Source organism: Tachypleus tridentatus, chromosome 8, assembly GCF_004210375.1.
Source record: "Tachypleus tridentatus isolate NWPU-2018 chromosome 8, ASM421037v1, whole genome shotgun sequence".
In the NCBI taxonomy this organism is placed as follows: domain Eukaryota; kingdom Metazoa; phylum Arthropoda; class Merostomata; order Xiphosura; family Limulidae; genus Tachypleus; species Tachypleus tridentatus.
In genome coordinates this window covers 24,510,918-24,529,523 of record NC_134832.1, presented here as the reverse complement: position 1 = coordinate 24,529,523, position 18,606 = coordinate 24,510,918, and the positions used below count along the sequence as shown (strand labels likewise).

Below are 18,606 nucleotides of genomic sequence, written 5' to 3'. Positions count from 1 at the left end.
TGTTTTGTTAACTTCTGTTATTGTGTTTGTTTTTTGTTGTGTACTTGTATTTGGTTGTTGCTGTTCTGACGTTGTTGTTCTTATCTGGTATATACGTTGTTTTATGTGTTTGTATTTGTCACATCCTTTATAATTTGCTCTGGGGGTTTTCTCCGCTGTTACAACATTTAGGTGTTTCTTGTTCCTTTTTACATTGAAAGATATAGTGTTCTCCGCCACAACCGCAGCACCTCGGTGTTGCTAAACATGCCGCAGAAATGTGCCCAAATCTTTGACAATTGTAGCATTGAATTACTACAATTGCCGGAGTTTTTAGTTGTTCCACTTGGTATCTTTGATACCAAAGCATTATTCCATTTTTAATAAGGTTTAATATGTCGTAGCCATTGTGAGTGACAATTCGTGTTAAGTGTGTGGGTGCTTGTGATTTTTTAAAAATTATCTGTTGTATATTTCTATGTGGTATATTTTGTTCGTCTAGTGCTTGGGTAATAGTGTCAAGGTTATAGTTTGATGCACCCCTCTTACAACTATGGTTTTAGGCTACGGCTTACTACCTGGCAGGTGGATTTTGATTTTACCATGTTTAAACGCATCTGCCGGCCATTCTTTCAATAGCCTGTTTAGGTCAGCAGCCTCTTGCCCTTGAACAAGGACACCCCCTTTGGGCAGACGCTTGTGGTTTGCAGTGTTTTACCTCTGTCGCAAGTAGGGGTTGATTGTATTGACCTGTTATGCCTTCTATTATCACTGAATATTTTGAAGACTTCGTTTTTTGCAAAATATTACTACATACTGTTTTTTTCTCTCTGTGATGAATTATGTTTTTTTCTTTTAGATGTGATTATTGTAAAGCTTTATTGTCCATCTGTGTCTAGCTCACTGTCTGTAGGGTTTATAGCAGCGTTTTTTTTAATGTTTTCAGTTGTATTATTAACATCCAAGGTGTCAGATTTTTCTGCTGTTACTTTTATTTTGTTAGTTGTAAGAGAAGCTTCCTCTACCGCGGTATCAGTTGCTTCTCCTGCTTCTTCCTCATTTTCAGAATTTTCCATCGAATTTGTGAGTTTTATAATTTTTCTTTTGACTTTACGTCTTTTTCTTACACTATTATATTTAGCTTTATCCAATGTGTTTAATTCTTTCTTTGCTATTGTACATAGAGCTAGCAAAGGGGAACTTGTTTCTTTGTTTAATAGTTGTCCACCAACAAAACTAGATTTGTTTTCCGTGCTCTTGTAATGGCTTGAACAAAGTCGATAGCTTTATCTTTAGGCATCGAGTATCTTGGCTTGGCTGTAGCCTCCAGGAGCGAATTTATCGCTCCGGGAGTATTTGTTTGTTTTGTTTTTGAATTTTGCGCAAAGCTACAGGAGGTGCTATCTGTGCGATCAGGGTGTTATCGACACGCCTAACACTTCTACAGTCGTGTGGTGTGGTTCAGTGAAGGACGTTTATTCTCGGTTCATTTCAACGATGTGTCAACGGTAAGTTTCAAACAATGTTGAAATTCGTAATTCGATTACTCGCAGTAGGAAGAGAGCGATTAGCCCGTTGTACTTTTTCACTAAAACATAAGTATTATCAACATACAATTCATTGACATAAAATAATAAAGCATAATTTGATGCTTAACTCCTGTTTATCGCTGTGTCAACTACATTAGGTTAATTATCACACAACACCCTTAAAAAGTTTTAATTATGAAAAATATATTCGACCACGGAAACGCAAAGTGCTAAATAACAAAACTGAAACTGATCTGATGAGAAACAGATAACATGGTAGAAATGCTTTTTAGGAACGTTTGTCAAAGAAATATGCCTCAAGAAGGTCGAAACTTTGTTCACTCCTCTACGTAAAATATTTTCTCAACACAAACGAGCCGTTTTTACATATATATTTGCCAAAATATTCTCAATAACAGAAGACTGCATGTGGATGGAGACATTGTAGTTACGTCTAATGTACAAGTAATGTTGCTTGGTGTTTTGTGGATATAATCAGAAATTGTACTTACAGTTAATACTATGTTGGAGTCTATGATTCAAACCTATTGGGTTTTGTTTTTTTATCGAGAAAAAAAGTCATGCTTACTTCGATTGTTATGCCAAAAATGTAAGATATATCCCATATGTATTATGGTAAGGAGCTAGTGATACAAATACATAGTTGCCAATACATCTGAAGTTACCAGCTGAGGATTGTGCAAACAGTTTGACTATAGATCAGTTGGAAAAATGCAAGGCGTTACTGATAGAATTTGACAAAGTGTTCATTAGATCAAATGGGCTGTCTCAGAAGGAAACATTACCAAACATAATAAACACTGAATATGTGTCCAATAAAACATCTGGGTGCATTATGAGGGCGACAGTCAAATCCCATTATTTATTCCGACAAGAATGTTCCTTGAGTTGGCGAAATTTGCTGTTGATTAGCTACTCTCTCTCTTGTCTTTCAAGTCAACGTTACGAACAGATAGCATAGATATCCCCCTAAGTAGCTTTATGTGAATATTGAAAAAACTATATTATTTTGATTGGATTATCGATTCCAGTATGTTTTACATTGTGTCCTTGTTTATGTTATGGGAAGTTTCATTATTTTAAGTGGCCATATTTGATACAGCAACATTCATCTAAAACTCATGCACTGACAAACGATATACATAAATTGTGTTTCGGAGATTATGTAAACCAGTTCAGTAATGATCCACACCATTGATTTAGTAAAGATCCTAAAGATTTTAGTGTGTTTGTTTTTATTATATTTTGCCCTAAACTAGTATATGGCTGGTTATCTGCGTTTCTAATGTATGTGTTATAGACTAGAGGGTAGCCTGAAGGATTCGCATTTTGTTTCATTGCATTAAAGGGCCTGGCATGGCCTAGCGCGTTAAGGCGTGCACTTCGTAATCCGAGGGTCGCGGGTTCGCGCCCGCGTCGCGCCAAACATGCTCGCCCTCCCAGCCGTAGGGGCGTTATAATGTGACGGTCAATCCCACTATTCGTTGGTAAAAGAGTAGCCCAAGAGTTGGCGGTGGGTGGTGATGACTAGCTGCCTTCCCTCTGGTCTTACACTGCTAAATTAGGGACGGCTAGCACAGATAGCCCTCGAGTAGCTTTGTGCGAAATTCCAAAACAAACAAACAAACAAACATTGCATTAAACAGACTTAACTAAGCATTTAATTCCCGTGTATTTGACTGATATGAATTATTCAATAGTTGAGTTAAATCTAGAAAAATAGAACGAATTTATGATAGCCAACTTGTTGCATAGGTGCTAACCATACTTTGGAATTTCTTTATGGAGGGTTGTATTGAGCTTATCAGAGCTATTCTAAAATCTCGTCTCAGGAGTAGATTCTTTGCTAATGAAGCTCAAAAGGTGGCAGGTACGTTTTATATCACACTAAAGCACGATCGTGAACTTATAGGATCGTTTCTTAAAAAAAACTAAGAAAAAACGGCAATGAGCTAAAAGGAACACTAGAAACCTCCACTATTTATTTGTATATGAATTCAAAGACATGATAAATCTGCAGACCAAAATAATGTTGTCAACCGAAATTAAACATTTGTTGAATATAGGAAAATGGCCAGAAAGCAGACGAAAAGCTTATGTATGAGCGTGCCATAAAATATGTAAATTATTTATCTCTGATGAAGAGACAATGAGTGTGAATATGAAAATCAACTGTAAACGAAGTTGACTTCTCGGTAAAAAATCTTGGAGTTACATCAAAGCCGACAATTTCTTGAAAACTTATGGTGTCAAATTCAAGAATAGAAATATGCATTAAAATGTTATTGAGACTTGAATGCTCTGTAATATGTCGAGCAATCTATCATTTATGTTGTTTTTGGGAATTCCAAGGCAGAGTTGCGACATTGGGTGATGTTTTCTCAAGATGCATTTTGCAGAAGTTTTTGTAATAATGAAAATATTCCGCTTTAAGTCTTTCGAAAGTGCAACACGAAAAGCTAACAACCTGAAAGGAATACGATAAGTCACTGCAAAACAAATTTAACAAATATTTTCTTGTGTATATGAGAAATTCTTACCATATTAAACAAAAAAACTCATGTCGAAATTATGTCAAAAACCTTGTAGTTGTATAGGGAAATCAGGCCAAAAGAACACATGTATACGGAATATTTTTACGTAATGGTTTTAGAATTACACTTCTATCTAGATGTATCACTTATAGAGAAATGGACAGAACAATTAAATTATTCCATTAAAACCCATATGTGGATTATAATGTGCATGTGCCGATTTTTAAGTATTTGAGCATCGTGTTTTGGAAGAGAAGGGTTTCAATGCAGATTTATTGTCAGAAACACAGTTATTATAAAAAGACAATGTTTATGATGTTGAATAAGTTTCAGTGCTGATTAACAGGTCTTGCTGCAAAATTATACTAAGATTTCTCAGGTGTTTATATGGCTTAATCTTATTTTACAGTTCGTATAAAGCGTACTGTTTGTTTGTTTGTTTTAGAGCATTGAGCTATCTGCTGGGAATAGAACCCTGGATTTTAGCGTTGTAAGTCCGTAAACGCACTGCATCCCCAGCGATATAAAGTATAAATACATATAAATTCAAGTATCGTGTTTCAATACATTAATTAAATTCACATATATTTAGATAGAATATGATGTCATGTTATATTATAGCACTACATGCAAACAGGGCTAAAGCTGCCTTAAATTTACATTAATAAATATATTTATCTTGTTATTTGTAGTCCAGTGAAAGAGTCTAGGTGGACCACTCGCAGAAATACTAATTCTCTCCGAATACTGATTGTGATGTCATCTTACATTCAGAATTTGATTGGGAAAAGAGTATACGCATATCCAGAAATTTCAGTATAGATGTCTATCAGAAATTCTTTAGACAAATGCGTCCATGCTACATAAATAAAACAATGAACAAAAAGCACAAAACCATATTCTCATTTCTACAACGTAGCCTACATACCCATCGGTTAGTTAGCGGTAAAGTTATGGACCCATAACTCTAAAATTCATAGTTTATTTACGCTAAAAACAAATTGAGAGATAGAATGACATTTTGGTGCAAGCATGACGGAAACTCATTCAAGAATGGGCCAGCATGGCCAGGTAGTTAAGGCTTTCGACTCGTAATCCGAAGGTCGCGGGTTCGAATTCCCATCACACCAAACATACTCGCCCTTTTAGCTTTGGAGGTGTTATAAAATTCGATCAATCCACTATTTGTTGGTAAAAGGGAAGTCCAAGAGTTGGCGGTGGGTAATGATGACCAGCTGCTTTCCTTCTAGTCTTACACTGCTAAATTAGGGACAGCTAGCGCAGATAGCCCTCATGTAGCTTCGTTGGAAATTCAAAACAAGCCAAATCATACAAGAATATTGACAAAACTAAAGTTCGCAACTACAGTAAACTATCAAATTGGACAATTACAGGCTCACAGATATGCTTTCAAAAACCAGAAAGATCAAAATCTATTTTACGCAAACAACTACAACCTTCATTCAACGGAAATACAGATTTAGAGATAATAACGTACGGCTGCTACTGATCAACCAATAAGGTTCCAGTACCACCAACCATTCACACTGCACATCAATATATCTTCACCAAATCTGTTTATATATAAACACTAATTTCTCTTTCTTTGACCAATATGACAATTTTTTGGCGAACAAAAGAACCAGCTGACATCACATTGAAGAGGTCGGATTTGTGTATGATCAAGGGGACTATTATTTATGTTTCTTCTCTGTGTGAGGACTTCTCCTAATCATTCTATCCGTGATCAGTTACATATTGAAATGATTTATAAATTTCGTGCATCCTTCATTTGCTTCTCTGTTCTCCTTCCCTCTCTCTCTCTTCTACACACATATGCCTTCTCTCTAACTCCCCTTAACTGAGAAAGGCTGGAGCTTACTCTCGAACATACACGTATGCTCTCTTAACTAAACAGGCTTGTTTCAACCATTTTTTTTTTTTGCTTGCGTGTACTTGTAGGAATCAGCTATACGATGGCTTTATAAAAACGTTTGTCATTGGTAACTTTTCATTTATGTTGGGTTGTAACAAGAATAAAATAAATCAATACTTCATTAATTAAATGTTTTGTTTGGTTTGTTTTGGAATTTCGCACAAAGCTACTCGAGGGCTATCTGTGCTAGCCGTCCCTAATTTAGCAGTGTAAGACTAGAGGGAAGGCAGCTAGTCATCACCACCCACCGCCAACTCTTGGGCTACTCTTTTACCAACGAAAAGTGGGATTGATCGTCACATTATAACGCCCCCACGGCTGGGAGGGCGAGCATGTTTTGGCGCGACTCGGGCGCGAACCCGCGACCCTCAGATTACGAAGTGCACGCCTTAACGCGCTAGGCCATGCCAGGCCATTAATTAAATGGAACGATACTTGTCCACACAGTAAAAATTAGGATACTGAAAAGTAAGAAGCTTTGTTTCGGAAATTGAAATATCCCACAACGCACATGCAGGATGGTTTGGTTTGGTTTTTGGAATTTCGCACAAAGCTACTCGAGGGCTATCTGTGCTAGCCGTCCCTAATTTTGCAGTGTAAGACTATAGGGAAGGCAGCTAGTCATCACCACCCACCGCCAACTCTTGGGCTACTCTTTTACCAACAAATAGTGGGATTGACCGTTGCCTTATAACGCCCTCACGGCTGGGAGGGCGAAGCATGTTTGGCGCGACGCGGGCGCGAACCCGCGGATTACGAGTCTCACGCCTTACGCGCTTGGCCATGCCAAGCCTAACAGTGTACTCAGATTTGCTTTGATTAAAATAGTTTTATCAAAGTTTTTTCGGACATCATTACTTTTATTGATTATAATTAATTGTTCTAAGTGGATAAAATTTATTTTAATTTTTTTTACAAAAAATCACGATTAATATGGTTGATTTAATTAAAACAACTCGGGATATTTAAAGTTATTTTCATCCGAGCAACGTCGGATACTCTGCTAGTACGTTATAAGTTGCAATCGATTATTCTGACCTAACAACGCTCGACTCGCGATATTATGGTCGCAAGCTCGATTCTCCGTCCCATTAAACGTACTTTCTCTTTCAGCCGTGGAGGGAACATAATTATTTGTTACAGTCAGTCTCATTATTCGTTGGTAAAAGAGTAATCCAAGAGTTGGTGGTAACTAAGCTACCTTCCCTCTAATCTTGAACTGTTAAACTAGGAACGCGAAAAATACAATAGCAAACCGTTTTTACTATCTGTGTAAGGCAAATAGCAGCAGCTTTCACCTTTTTTTAAATCATTTTTCGTAAATACTGTAGGTATGACCGTTAATCCAAGGGGAGAAAAGAAGAATGTGAGAAAAAATAGTAAAGATGTTTGTTTTTGGAATTTCGTGCAACGCTACACGAGATCTCTCTGCGCTAGCTGACCCTAATTTAGTAGTGTAAGACTAGAGGGAAGACACCTAATCACCACCCACCGCCAATTCTTAGCCTACTCTTTTACCAACGAATAATGGGATTGTCCATCACTATTATCATGCCCTCACGGTTGAAAGGGCAAGCATGTTTGGTGCGACGGGGATTCTTACCTGCTACCCTCAGATTACGAGTCGAGTGCCAAACCACCTAGCCATGCAAGGCCTGTAGAAGATGTGAGGTGAGAAAACTAAAATAATTCGAAAAAAAAATGGAATTAAAAATAATCCAGAAGCAAAGGTTTTTGTATTATCTATTTTTAAGTTAAACAATGAAATTACTGCACAAAGCAGTCTTATCTATAGAACTTTGTTCGTTTATTATATTTTAAATTTTTAAATAAAATCACATGGGTGTTTGTGTTTTCTTATAGCAAAGCCACATCGGGCTATCTGCTGAGCCCACCGAGGGGAATCGAACCCCTGATTTTAGCATTGTAAGTTCGAAGACATACCACTGTACTAGCGGGAGGCAAATCACATGGGAAATGTTTACATTTTACATCAAGTGCCACTGACTCATCATCAAGTTTTTGTTTTTGTAAGTCTGGAAAAGGTTACTTTTCGATACGTAATTAAAAATAACATTTTTTAAAATTTACTACCGAGTTTATCTAATGAGTCATCACAATTACGTTTGACCCTGAACGAAAACTCTTGAGATACGGGAATTTGATAATTTTGTATCACCATTATCTAGCATATTTACTGACAATAACAGCTTTAATGTAATGTTTATTGGTCATTGTTTATGTTAGCATGATTTCTGCTACGGCACAAAAGAGTTATAAAATAAAATATTAATGTTGGATTTTACTCATTTGAAATGCTATAGTTTGTGAATTTATTAAAATACAAGGTAATTATTTTATACGGACTTGATGGTTAGGGCCTGTAACTGGGTCGCGGGATCGAATCCAGTTGCCGAACATGCTCGCTCTTACAGCAATGGGAGCGTTATAATGTAACAGTCATTCCCTCTATTCTATGGGATAAAAGTAGCTAAGAGTTGACAGCGGATGCTGTAGAACGGTTGCTTTTCCTGTGATCCCTAATTTAAAATTAGGTTCAGCGCTTTAGTTGCTATATTATGAAGCTAACATTTTTTATACATTCTAGATTTTGTACTAATATAACAGAAGAACGGCATGTAACTTGGCATCTTTGCAATTAGTAGTTAGGAGATTCAATGGATTGAAAATGGAAATTTCAATGTTTTCGCCTTGCTGTGATATCATGAAACATATTACTGTGAATTACATCTTGGAAAATTTCATAAATTCTTCGCGTTGCTGCATCTTTAAGTTCTTATATAATGTGTGGGTTACTTACGAGTAACCCTAGAGAAAAAAGTTACAATGGCTCATATCAGATAACATTGGAAGACTGCATAACCTACATCCATTTGACGTCAAGGAATACAATAGGAATTTACACCCGAAGGTTTTCCTTAGAAAATCCAGTACAATGCCCACTTCTGTGGTGTTACATGATCACAATACGTCATAGTTATTACACATATAAAATGTAGACTATATATAAAAGGTACTCTGCGAATTCAATCATTTCAATTTATGAATACCAGAAGGATATTTTAATATTGCCAATGGGTATAAAACTGTAACGCAATTACTTCTGTTTCTTTCCTTCCACAAACACACACACACAAACAAATCTTATTCACTAGCATGGTTTCATAGCTATCCAAAATGTGTGTAAAGATATCCATTGTATTGATTTTTCATTCATGAAAAAACGCTTTTGAAATAAAAATTAGGAAATTACAGTATTCACAATGACATAATAACAAATACAGAGATTAGAAAAATGTGTAGCTAGATTGTTGAGAGAGAACTTTATCACCATTTATACAAAGAGGAGATAAAAGGCCGAGATACTGAGAAGTCTGTTGAAAATTCCTTGTTACAATCTGGAATTGTTTGGGTGCCCTAAGTTGATCAACCCTCAAAATCGACTCTAACCTATCCATTTCATATTAAAAGTTATTATCACTGTAGTGTGAAAAAGTAGATGTTATATCTGAATGGTTGTGTAAATAAATAAATAAAGTTTAATTCATTCATGATGACACTTAGAATTAAAAAGCATAAGGAGTTGCTCCATACATTGTCTAAAACTACACAAAAACAGATTAAAGGAATAATTGCCGGAGCTATAAATAACTTTTTCTTGAGTATTTGTGAATGTGCTTTAAATGTTTTAAAGGGTAATATTCCCATGATGAACATACAAAAACAGATACTTTGACGTGTCTCAGGACGACTGGTATGAGTATTAACACTTTTACCAAAATAAAGCAGAAAACAACGTTTCAAGTTTCTCAGGTAATCTTCAGGTTAACAAAGAGAGATACTTAGACGATACAAGTGATTATTAACAGAGATGGATATCAAGGAAACGCAAGTCAAACAGAAAAGAAACTTGCAATTACAGAAAAGAGGGAGTTTACCATTATTTTTAGCACCAATACTTTCGTTATTTGGTGGTTTGGCAGAATGGGCTATTGGTAAAGCTAGTGGAATATAAAAAAAAAAATTATGGCAGAGCGAATGTTTCTAATTCCTGAAGAACAGGCACATTACCTTTATCAATCCAAAGTGTGTAAAAGGCCGGTACGTAAAGTATTAATCTCTACAGATAATAATATGAATTCTGTTAAATAAAATAATACGTTACTCGTAGTCAGTAAAGCAAAGATGAGAAACTAATTCCAAAAACATCATTAGATCTTTAATTCACAAACCATAGAATCCGTTAAAATTAAAATGGAATCGCAGACCCATGAGAATTTAAAGATCGTTGACAGTGTTTTTCAGAAATATAAAAAAGACATTCTATTAAATTTGATATGTTCCAGTGGTGGTTTAACGAGGATTGATCGTGAAGAATTAGTTTTTAGTGGAAGATCCGTCCCAAATAGTAACATAATCGACTTAATCAACGAAGTGTTACAAAAATAAAAGAATTTTAACCTAGAGGATGAAAATATTTTGCGGAACGATTATCAGATATTAATATCCTCTGAAAAGTTGTTGGCAACGTAGACAAATGGAAGTATATGAAAAATTAGAAGACCTAAATGCACTGTGTCTAAATTGGGACTATTTTATATTTTATACTATAGCTTTTAATACATTATATCTGTCTTCACAAAATTTGGTAGATTTTTCGGGAAACATTAAGTATCTTATATACAAAAAAAAATTTAATGAAGTAGTTTTATTAAAGATTTGATTAAAATTTTATCCAGTCTGTTTCATTGCTAGACCGTGTGCTAGATCATGTTAAGATTAAAAATACTCTTTGTCCTAAAAATCTCAAATTTCATTTCCATAATCTCTAAAACCTCACAAATACAGTCCAAATAAATTGAGTAAAGCTTTATATTTTATCTGTTTTGTTACATCTCTACAAGGTTGGTTAAACTGACTAATCTCGTAACCGCTAAAGTAAACCAATATTACTCCTAAAATGACATGAAACTACATTTTGAAACAGTATGCAACTATTTATTGTTTTATTGCTCTTTGCATAGTTTCTGACTACTGTTTGCACAACTATAAATTATGAGGCTTACTTTAACAGTATTGATTTGCAATACTCCAAGCTACTCACATGCATGCCTTACGAATTTTTTATCATATTATTATAGGTGTTTGTTTTATCAAATCTAACAGCAATTAACCTATAAATTTGACTTTTTACCCTTTAGTTGCTTTTATAATAATTATAAAAAGAATACGTATAAAAAACAAGAAATACCATACTTGCCTAGACTTATTTTTTATTTTGCTGCCAATTGTTGATGACACTTAACTCTACTTTTTTGTATTAACGATAGTAGTGCACTAAATACTTTTTATGTGATTAAATAATGCATCAAAAAACATAGAACAAAAAGCAGACAATGGCTCATGACTATCATAATATTTCTGGCTTTCTAATTATGCAACAAGAGTCATTGTACATTAATTTTCATTAGTCAATATCTTTTTAGAAAACAATATAATACTATATGGCATTTAATAGATGAAAACCTTGACTTTCTAACTGGTTACAGCTAATAAGTAATTAAACAAGAGAACTATCAACAAACCCTGGCAGAGAGAATGTGACAGGTTGGTCTGACAAGAGGGGTATGATTTTTTATTTGGCCCTGTAACCTAACAAGATTGAAGGCTATAAAAATTGTTGTTTCTGAGTGATGATATTTGGTAATAAGTAAGTTTAAATAATTTTTGTCCTTGTTAGAGGGGTGTTAAATAAATTACAGAAGAAATGCTTGGAGAAAGAATGCAATTTTTCATTATCTTAAGGAAAATAGAGGATTTTTGTGTTTATTAATGTCTCATAAAATCAAGAACTTAAAATCAGATCCAATGATCTATATTTTGACAGTATACAAATTTTATGCTATACTAATTAGCATAACATAAACAAAAAGTGGTTTAATTAAATGTTAATGTAGGTCACTAAAAACTTTGTGATATGAGCAGTAAAGGGTGCCTGTTAGCAAAGGTTAAGCAGTTTTTAATTAATTTGAATGTTTTAAAATTTATTTTTGTGCTACAGTTTGTAACAGATTATTTTTTAAGCATTGATGTGTGACTATTTGTAACACATCAGTTTATAAAAATAACCTCAATCTGTAATTAATCAGTAAGAGTATCAGTAGCAGTTTAAAAGTTTGTATTTTTAATGAAATTGTATTACTTGGAAGCTCAGTTTTAGTCATTTTTATGATATTGTATAATAAATTGAAGTTGCACATGAAGTTTTTAAATGTTCATTTATTCTGTTTCATCACTTTGGTACAAGATCAAATTTCAATGTTAAGATTCTTTAAAGACCTTCTTTGTATACACTTGAGTCATCTCATTATTGAATGAGTGATATGACTACATTGCTTAATGGACATTGTAGGTAGTTAAGAGAGAAGCAAATATTACCATATTGTCATAGCATGGTGACATGGCACAGAAAGATAGTTGCTGTATAAAAAGAGTTTCATTCTAGAAAGTGGTGAGTTGGATTTACCTTTTATGAGAGAACCTTTTACAGATATGCATGACAGTGAGGACAAAATAGTGAAAGATATATAAACTATGGTTACTAATTTATACACTATTCTGAACCATGTATATTTCAGCTATATTTTAAGTTGATTTGTTTTCAACAGTTAAAATGACACTTTTGTCTTCCACTACTGAATAACACGTTGAATGAAAACTGAATCTCATTTAAAATTACCAATAACTGTTTAGCAATCCTTTTATTTTTTAGTGTGTAATATTTTACAGATTAGTAAAATAACCACTTCTTTTGGAAAACAATAGCTTCACTTCCCTAGAAGTTGTTCAGGCATTTGGTTACCTATATTTAACTTTTTACTCTGTACTGGAATAAATAAGTAACATGTTAAGATACATAATTCATTGTTATTTGAAATTAAAACTCCTAACAAATTACACCAAATGAGACTGGCTCACATGTTTGTTATTCTTAAGTATTAAGATATCACTGCTCATGTCACATTGTTGCTTTTAGTTTACAATTTATTAAGAAAGCTTATATTTCAACTCTTCAGAATGTTGATGTTTAGTTACATAATATTTTTTAAAACATTTCAAATTAATTTCTATATTTGGTATCCATCAAAGTATGTCTTGGGTGATTTCATGTGTGTTTATTTTTTAAAATTATAAAAGTTATTCTTGGGTCTTAATATTATACTTTTTGATTTAAAAAAATTATTTAACATATTTTGATAAGGTATCAAAAAGCATTAAAATTAGTTTAAGTAGTAGCAAAATTTCTAAAACAAATATTATAATAACAGTGTTAACAGAACATTTGTTTGATTTTAGCTTGAGTTTAAGACATGCAAAGGACAAGCTGTGCTTTGACTGCTATGAGTATCAAAAGCTAGTTTCTGGTATTGCAAGTTTACAGATGTACCACTGGGAAACAAAGACACCATTATAATGTCTGTACTTTGTAATTAAAAGGAAGATTTTTCAAAATTTACTTTATTTTGGATTATTTTCCTAAATATTTTAATACAATGTGTTGTGTATCAAGCAGTAAACTAGTATCTGTATTTAATTTTGTCTTTCTTTGTTTCAGCCAAGTGTTAATAACAACAGATGTATAGCCTCAAAGAACAGATATGTAACAGATGTCACTTATTATTAACTATGATCTTCCAAATAACAGAATTGTTATTCACAGGTAAATATGTTTTCCATATTTTTTGTTGGTCAAAAATAGTTTTCATATAGTTTCTGGCATTTCTGTATTATGTATGTATGTAAAAAAGGAGCAATACTTTACCAGTGTCTTTCTATCCAAAAATGATCAGGAAGCTGCAGAACCTATAGTTTGGCCACTCTGAAAACCATCTGGTTATACCAAATAACAGATCGTCCTTGCATTGAATGGTGCCATACAGACCTAGTATTGAATTTTTGACCAGTGGAAAAGTTTGACAAATTGTAGTTGGTTCCACTGCTGTTGATACAAAGGTAAAATGGTGACATTGGTTACTTGAATACAAGAATTCTCTATACAGCATGTCTACTGGTCAGTCTTCAAACAGTGGTTTTTATACAATTCTCCTGGTGCACTTGAGTTGAAATTTCTTTGTTTTCATGCATTTTTAACAGTCTGCTCTTGTGTGTTGAAATTAAACTAAGTCCAGTAATGCTTGTCAAAATTCATCTGGCATTAACCTCTTCACTGCATGGGGTTAAGAAAAGCAAATTTTCTGACTAATCTTGGTTGTCTTTCAGGCTCAAAATATTTTTGAGAAAAATTGATTTTTTTCACCTATATTTTTGCCAGGAATTTGAGTTGAGTCTTCTAGTAGTGGATTAATTGTGTTATGAATGCTCAACTTTGATGGGCTGAGCTTTCTAATGTTGATGGAGGGAGAGGTAACTTCTTTGAATGTTATACTGGATCAAATGGACTTGGTCGTGCTTCATCACCACAGCAGTTGTAAACTATCTTCAGGATGGCAATCTGTCATGCTGTGTGTGCATGCTAATGGTTTGAAGAATGTGACACAATTTTGGCATCCATCCTTGCACCAGATGTCAATCCCATTAAGTATCTATGAGATATGCTGAAATGTGGGCTCTGAAAGTGCATCCACTACCATTAATTTTCAAGGAAGTAGAGGTTGGAGGGGTGTAGTCTGCTCTCTGATATCATAAGAATCTGTTGCTATGGCATATTCAAGCAGTCATTAGGGCACACAGGTTTTGACATGATATTAAGAGAGGTTTCTGCTTTTATGATCAGTATGTGTATATAGTGTGTTATAGGGAATGTAATCTTGGCTTATCTCAAGACTGACAGTGTTTCTTCAAATGTTAATTGTAGAACCTAACCTCATGTCTCTCTTTCACCCCTACAAAGTTAAACAAAGTTTGCTAATTATTCAAAGAATTTAGAGCCTGTAATTGAATTCACTTATCAGGTAAAATAAAATAATACTATACATTTCAAGTGCATAAAAACTGGAAAAATAGACTACCTTATTTTATAAACCTTTTCCAATGATCATGTCACAAGAAGAAGATAAACTAAAAATATATCAGCTTTCTGTTTTTATTGTATTTTTGTTGTTGAGATGTGTAGCAGTTGATAAAGGTTTTGTCCCACACATCATTAAAAGAGCAATTAACAAGCATATGGAACAAAGGTTTGATAATAATTGGTAAAAATATCTAAACACTTTAATTTTAACTTACATGCCTAGTTTATCTTCTAAAAAATTTAATATTCATATAAACACAGCAGTGTTTATCATATATATGTATATAACCCATACATTAATAATAATTGAATATAATGTGATAAAACAGATATTTATAAAATTATTTCTGAATGTGAAAGCATGTACATTAGTAAAGCTAAAAGAACTTAGGAACTGATATGTTGACAGAAAAACCATTCAGATAATTTGGTTTATTGTGTAGATACTTATGTACCTGGCCTATCAAATATAATAAAAAGATTGCAAAGAAATGTAAAGGATGTATAAGCTTGCAGTTTTAGGAAAATTTGTAATCTCACCAGGAAAAAAATTAATCTTTAGACTACTATTGAGAAAGTTGTAATTTGCAATTAGAATGTACATACTGTAATAATTTGTATTTAGAAGAAACTGGTAGAAATTTAAGTATTAGAAGAGCAGAACATGGACATACTCTGTCACAAGTTCTTTATGACCTTGGAGCATGAAGAGTAAAAACTTGACACTGTGTGATTTTTGTTTCTCTCACTATTATGCTAGTTGTGGAGCACAAAAAGTGAAAGCTTAACACGCTTTTGATATTTGTTTCTCTTACCATTACAATGGCATTTATGTTCTCTTACAAAAAGAAAGGCAACTTGAATTAATAGAAAAAATGCAGTGTTTAAACCATAGAAGTGCAGTATAATAGACTGTATTTTGTACAGTTTCTTATTTGTTGTAATCTGTAATATTTGAAGATTAAAAATACTATTATTTGTCCCCAAAATCACAAATTTCATTTGTATAGTCTCTAAAACCTCGCAAATACAGTTCAAATAAATTCCATAAAGCTTTATATTTTATCTGTTACGTTACTTCTCTATGAGGTTGGCTAATTTGAAATCTTGTAACCACCAAAGAAAACCAATATTACCCCCTTTTATCTTTCTAAAATGACATAAAACTGCATTTTGTTTATCCTAAGTCACTTTAAACTCATAACTGTATACAGACTATTTATTGTTTTATTGCTCTTTGAATAGTTTCTGACTACTGTTCCCACCATTATAACTTATGGGCTTACCCAGCAAACACATAATGTTCCTGCAACATTACAAGAGGGTTGCAGGAGTGTTGCATGATTTGTAACATTCCTGCAACCTTTGCTAAACATTGCAGAAATTCAGTATTACAAGTTTTAATTTGAGCAATATTGATTCAATATTAAACAGACTACACATATTAAATGCTGTGCATTATGTTTAGGACACACAAGAATATATTACAAAGAAATGTTGGTGCAATGTTGCTTCAGTATTCTTTGTACAGGGTATTCAGAAAGTCACTGTTCACTTATATATTTATTAACAGACATGTTTCAATATAGAATACAGGAGGTAAATATGAATGACAATTATATGTTGAAAGTGACCACTGTTGGCATCAATACAGGCTTGGATCCTTCTTATTTTGTTTCTAAACACCGTTATCAGTTGCTGGCTTGAAATAGACTGAATAGACATATGATTACAAAACTGCACAGTGACTTTCCGAATACCCTGTAGTTTTTAAAAGATTATATTTCAGAGAACTGTTTCTGCAATGCTGCTGCAGTATTCTTTGTAGACTTTCTAATTGTTAAATTTTAAAAATATTGTATTTCAAAGAAATGTTGCTGCAGTAGAAAGATGCTACTATATAGTATTTTTGAAACATACAAATTAATATATAAATAGGCAAATTGCAATGCTAATGAGGATATCTACGCTGGCAGCACAGAAAATAATATATACATATATATGACATATGTATCTGTTTGATATGTTTCATGTCAATAAAATATATATATGGTATAGGGCTATGCTAGCAGCTGACACCAGAGGCCATAGAGTGTGGCCCAAACGAGCCGTTTTTGCATATAAATTTCTCAACAAGTGGGTTTCTCGTCATCACTGAGGGTTCATGGTAAAATCCATCATGAATTAATGTAGAATAGCTGCAAAATTTTAATATGCTTTTGCTCAGTGTCTTTTTTTTTTTTTAATTAAGCACAAAGCTACACAATGGGCTATCTGTGCTCTGCCCACCACGGGTATCGAAACCCGATTTTTAGCGTAGTAAGTCCGCAGACATACCGCTGAGTCACTGGGGGGGGTACTTAGTGTCACGTTTAACATGTATGTATAAATATTGTCTGTTACAGAACCATACCAGCTGGCCGATAAAAAAACTGATGCGCACACCATAGAAGACGCCATTGCGGAGTGTGTAAGAAACGCACCAGTAAAAATGCAGGCGCAAGGTAAAAAATGCATATATGCCTTTTATAATTATAAACTGTTCGTTATTAGGGGAAAGGAACCTTTTGATATTTTAGATTTTCATGGCAAAATATCTAATAATTATGTTTATTAAGTTAACTACTTCTGATATTGCCACGGCTATTGAGGAATCCCTCTTGTTTTAAATGTTTTGTCTTGATGATCTGACTTACTTGTGAAAATATAATAAATTTTTTGTCACAGTAGTTCCTGTGGCAACTTACAGCTTGGCTCGTTTTCTTCTTATAATTAACTTTGCTTACATGTAAACACGTGAACAAATTTCTCATCTAGCCCTGTTGACTACTGATGAGAACATTGTTTTCGTTCTAATACCGAAGGTATTTGTCAAAACAGAGTTAAATACATATATATAGTAAAACGAATTGGAAGATATTTTATCCACTATTTTGAAACTATATTGTGTGCATTTCTTTCCAAATTTGTAGATTATTATATATATAAATATAACTCTATATATATATTTAGAGTTTATATATTATAGTAAAAAGGGAATTCATTCTTATTATAAGCTTATTTAAAGCAAGATTCGAGCCCGTCCCCTCATATTGCGAGTCAAGCACCCTAACCACCTAGTCATGCCAGGCTGCACATATTATAAAACGTACTCTCTGTTTAACGCTTTCTTTGTCGGTAACACTTCACTTTCTGTTGGTAACGTTCATAATGGTTAAGTGTTGTTTTTTTCTCAAGCAATTTGGTTTGTAAATCCTGGTCGAATTGGGATTTTTATAACTTTTTAAAATCAGGTTTAGAGTAAGATATTACAGTATTAGGAAAAACAAGAATAACATGATAGCTTACATTAGATATCTGAATTATTTGTTAACATTCAATTATAAAAACGATATGTCACATCAATTATGTTGTTCAACTAACATCTAGAAATATTGCGTTCAAATCTGAAAAGAATCGAGAATTTGTTGTAATTTTTATGATTATATTTATTATCATATACAGCTGTTTGTGTATTCGAAAAATACGAATATAGTTATAGAGTAAATAAGAGAC

General features: G+C 33.5%; 1 long non-coding RNA gene across 1 annotated transcript; it reads left to right on the top strand.

Annotated features, from left to right (window-relative positions):
- Positions 1-1,283: 1,283 nt before the first annotated feature.
- LOC143224111 (uncharacterized) lies at positions 1,284-17,560 on the top strand. The gene is made up of 3 exons (XR_013013218.1): positions 1,284-1,487; positions 13,636-13,740; positions 17,457-17,560. It is a non-coding gene; the product is annotated as an uncharacterized LOC143224111 (long non-coding RNA).
- The last annotated feature ends 1,046 nt before the right edge of the window (positions 17,561-18,606 follow it).